The sequence below is a fragment of the Arachis hypogaea genome, chromosome 13, assembly GCF_003086295.3.
Source record: "Arachis hypogaea cultivar Tifrunner chromosome 13, arahy.Tifrunner.gnm2.J5K5, whole genome shotgun sequence".
NCBI classification, from domain to species: Eukaryota; Viridiplantae; Streptophyta; class Magnoliopsida; order Fabales; family Fabaceae; genus Arachis; species Arachis hypogaea.
In genome coordinates this window covers 107,511,136-107,515,120 of record NC_092048.1, presented here as the reverse complement: position 1 = coordinate 107,515,120, position 3,985 = coordinate 107,511,136, and the positions used below count along the sequence as shown (strand labels likewise).

The 3,985-nt window shown below is 35.5% G+C and overlaps 1 non-coding gene across 1 annotated transcript; it reads right to left on the bottom strand.

Moving 5' to 3' along the window:
- Positions 1-2,930: 2,930 nt before the first annotated feature.
- Positions 2,931-3,038, bottom strand: LOC112739153 (small nucleolar RNA R71). The gene has a single exon (XR_003170091.1). It is a non-coding gene; the product is annotated as a small nucleolar RNA R71 (small nucleolar RNA).
- Positions 3,039-3,985: the final 947 nt, after the last annotated feature.

Sequence of the window (3,985 nt, the reverse complement as noted above, 5' to 3'; positions counted from 1 at the left end):
GAATCTAATAAAATATCATGTTTAAATCCGCCTGACTGAGATTTACAAGGTGACCATAGCTTGCTTCATACCAACAATCTCCGTGGGATTCGACCCTTACTCACGTAAGGTATTACTTGGACGACCCAGTGCACTTGCTGGTTAGTTGTATCGAAGTTGTGACAATTATGAATTAAGATCAAAGCACCAAGCTTTGGAGCCATTACCAGGGATTGTTCGAGCCTGGACATCACAATTTCGTGCACCAAGTTTTTGGCGCCGTTGCCGGGGATTGTTTTGAGTCTTCGGCAAGCTTTTGGTCCGGTAACATCAGTGCCAGATTCCCTTTTGATCCGGCAACAGCACCAAGTTTTTGGCGCCGTTGCCGGGGATTGTTCGAGTTTGGACAACTGACGGTTCATCTTGTTGCTCAGATTAGGTAATTTTCTTTTTATTTTCTTTTCAAAAATTTTTTCAAAAATATTTCTAAAATTTTCTCATCTATTTTCGAAAAAAATAAAAATGTTTTCAAAAATAAATTATTCTATGGCTTCAAAATTTTTAAGAATGAATTCTAGTGTTTCATGAAATATGTTGAATCATATCTGGCTGTAAAGCCATACCCAAACTACTTTGGGATTGGTATTCAACTAATCACTCCAGCCCATGTAATTATATGTTGCATCCTGGCTGGCTGTAAAGCCATGTCTAAATTCGTTTGGACTGAGGCTTGCAACTGGTTATCAAGAGCAAGCTAGTTGGAGCTAATCCACCTGCTACTGTTCCTGATCTACCCGCTGTTGATCCACGATCACCTGCTGAAGCTTGGCTGGCCATAGGCCATGTCTAGTGTTTTGGACTGGAGCTTTCATTGAAAGCTTGGCTGGCTAGTGAGCCATGTCTAATTCCTAGACTGAAGCTTTAGACTAACATGGCAAGATTCCTGGAATTCATATTAAAAATTTTGGAATCCTTATTTTTTTTTTTCTTTTTTCATATAATTTTCGAAAAATATAAATAAAAATCCAAAAAAATTAGAAAATCATAAAAATAAAAAAATATTTTCTGTTTTTTGTTTGAGTCTTGAGTCATGTTATAAGTTTGGTGTCAATTGCATATGCATCTTGCATTTTTTCGAAAATATCATGCATTCATAGTGTTCTTCATGATCTTCAAGTTGTTCTTGGTAAGTCTTCTTGTTTGATCTTGATGAATTTTTGTTTTGTGTCTTTTCATGTTTATCATATGCATTCTTGAATCCTTAGTGCGTAAGCATTAAAGAATTCTAAGTTTGGTGTCTTGCATGTTTTCTTTGCATTAAAAATTTTTCAAAAATATGTTCTTGATGTTCATCATGACATTCAAAGTGTTCTTGGTGTTCATCTTGACATTCATAGCATTCTTGCATGCATCACATGTTTTGATCTAAAAATTTCATGCATTGCATAATTTTCATGTTTTTCATAAAAATTTCAAAAATCAAAAAAATATCTTCCCCTTTTCTCTCATCAAATTCGAAAATTTGGATTGACTTTTTCAAAAATTTTTAAAAATCAAATTGTTTCTCATGAGTCAAATCAAATTTTCAATTTGAAAATCTTATCTTTTTCAAAAATCAAATCTTTTTCAAAATTCTTAGTTATTCTCGAAAATTCCAAAAATATTTTTCAAAAATCTTTTTCTCATTTTAAATCATAATTTTCGAAAATAACTTAAACAATTAATGTTTTGGTTCAAAAATTTGAAGTTTGTTACTTGCTTGTTAAGAAAAATTCAAACTTTAAGTTCTAGAATCATATCTTGTGATTTCTTATGAATCAAGTCATTAATTGTGATTTTAAAAATCAAATCTTTTTCAAAACTAATTTCAAATCATATCTTTTCAAAAATATCTTCTTATCTTATCTTTTTCAAAAAAAAAAATATCTTTTCAAAAATATCTTTTCTAACTTCCTAACTTCTTATCTTTTCAAAAATTTGTTTCAACTAACTAACTAACTTTTTGTTTGTTTCTTAACTTTTTCAAAACCACCTAACTAACTCTCTCTCTCTCATTTTTCGAAAATATCTTCCCTCTTTTTCAAAAATTTCTTTTTAATTAACTAATTATTTTTATTTTTTATTTTTGAATTCAAAAATTTTCGAAAAATACTAACTAATTTTCAAAAACCAATTTTCAAAAATCACTAACTCTTTTTCAAAATAATTTTCGAAAATTATTCCTCCCCCATCTCATTCTATTTATTCATTCATGTCCTAACATCTCATCTCACATTCCAATCCTCACAGTTGTGTTTCTTCCTTTACATCACATCCTTTATCTCCCCCTCTTCTTCTACTTACAAAGGGATCCCTATACTGTGGTATAAAGGATCTCTATTATTATTATCATTTTTCTGGCCATTCTTCCTTGTCATATGAGCAGGAGCAAGGATAAGAACATTCTTGTGGAAGCAGATCCAGAACCTGAAAGGACTCTGAAGAGAAAATTAAGAGAAGCTAAAATACAACAATCCAGAGATAACCTTTCAGAAATTTTCGAACAGGCAGAGGAGATGGCAGGCGAAAATAATAATAATGAAAGGAGGATGCTTGGTGACTTTACTGCACCTAATTCCAATTTACATGGAAGAAGCATCTCCATTCCTGCCATTGGAGCAAACAACTTTGAGCTGAAACCTCAGTTAGTTTCTCTGATGCAGCAGAACTGCAAGTTTCATGGACTTCCATCTGAAGATCCTTTTCAGTTCTTAACTGAATTCTTGCAGATATGTGATACTGTTAAGACTAATGGCGTAAATCCTGAAGTCTACAGGCTCATGCTTTTCCCTTTTGCTGTAAGAGACAGAGCTAGATTATGGTTGGATTCTCAACCCAAAGACAGCCTGAACTCTTGGGATAAGCTGGTCACGGCTTTCTTAGCCAAGTACTTTCCTCCTCAAAAGCTGAGCAAGCTTAGAGCTGATGTTCAAACTTTCAGACAGAAAGAAGGTGAATCTCTCTATGAAGCTTGGGAAAGATACAAACAGTTGACCAAAAAGTGTCCTTCTGACATGCTTTCAGAATGGACCATCCTGGATATATTCTATGATGGTCTGTCTGAGCTATCAAAGATGTCACTGGACACTTCTGCAGGTGGATCCATTCACCTAAAGAAAACGCCTGCAGAAGCTCAAGAACTCATTGACATGGTTGCTAATAACCAGTTCATGTACACTTCTGAAAGGAATCCTGTGAATAATGGGACGCCTATGAAGAAGGGAGTTCTTGAAGTTGATACTCTGAATGCCATATTGGCTCAAAATAAAATATTGACTCAGCAAGTCAATATGATCTCTCAGAGTCTGCATGGAATGCAAGCTGCATCCAACAGTACTCAAGAGGCATCTTCTGAAGAAGAAGCCTATGATCCTGAGAACCCTGCAATAGCAGAGGTAAATTACTTAGGTGAACCTTATGGAAACACCTATAACTCAACATGGAGAAATCATCCAAATTTCTCATGGAAGGATCAGAAGCCTCAACAAGGCTTTAACAATGGTGGAAGAAACAGGTTTAGCAATAGCAAACCTTTTCCATCATCAACTCAGCAACAGATAGAGAACTCTGGACAAAACGCTTCTAATTTAGCAAATCTAGTCTCTGATCTATCTAAGGCCACTGTAAGTTTCATGAATGAAACAAGGTCTTCCATTAGAAATTTGGAAGCACAAGTGGGCCAGCTGAGTAAAAGGATCACTGAAATCCCTCCTAGTACTCTCCCAAGCAATACAGAAGAGAATCCAAAAGGAGAGTGCAAGGCCATTGACATAAGCGCCATGGCCGAACCTCTGAGGAGAGGAGAGGACGTGAATCCCAAGGAGGAAGACCTCCTGGGACGTCCAGTGATCAATAAGGAGCTTCCCTCTGGGGAACCAAGGGACTCTGAGGCTCATCTAGAGACCATAGAGATTCCATTGAACCTCCTTATGCCCTTCATGAGCTCTGATGAGTATTCCTCTTCTGA